Source organism: Cololabis saira, chromosome 8, assembly GCF_033807715.1.
Source record: "Cololabis saira isolate AMF1-May2022 chromosome 8, fColSai1.1, whole genome shotgun sequence".
Lineage (NCBI taxonomy): Eukaryota > Metazoa > Chordata > Actinopteri > Beloniformes > Belonidae > Cololabis > Cololabis saira.
In genome coordinates this window covers 3,146,120-3,146,763 of record NC_084594.1, presented here as the reverse complement: position 1 = coordinate 3,146,763, position 644 = coordinate 3,146,120, and positions in this window count along the sequence as shown.

The following is a 644-nucleotide window of genomic DNA, read 5'->3' as shown; positions in this document are numbered from 1 at the left end:
TTTCTTTCTTTCTTTCTTTCTTTCTTTCTTGTTTTATTCTTTTTTATGCTGCCATTTTGGCCAGGTCACTCTTGAAAAAGAGGTTTTAATCTCAATGAGTTTTTTTACCTGGTTAAATAAAAGATATATATATATTTTTCTTTCTTTCTCTTGTCTCTTTCTTTCTGTCTTTCTTTCCCTTCCTTCCTTCCTTCCTTTCCTTCTTCCTTCCTTCCTTCCTTCCTTCCTTCCTTCCTTCCTTCCTTCCTTCCTCCTTCCTTCCTTCCTTCCTTCCTTCCTTCCTTCCTTCCTTCCTTCCCTTCCTTCCTTCCTTCCTTCCTTCCTTCCTTCCTTCCTTCCTTCCTTCCTTCCTTCCTTCCTTCCTTCCTTCCTTCCTTCCTTCCTTCCTTCCTTCCTTCCTTCACGTTGTGCGTGGATTTAACACAGAACCATAAATCAGTTTTACACAAAAACATCATCAACGGGAATTTATCATTTTTACCGTGAGATACAAATTCTTACCGTGGGGATTTTTTTGACGGTTTATCGTGAACGGTAAAAATATCACCCATTCCTAGTTACCAGCATCCCTTTGTCTGCGAGCCGCACACCTGGCCAGGTCTAGGAAACGGGACTAAGGTAATCAAGGTAATCAGCGTGTCAAC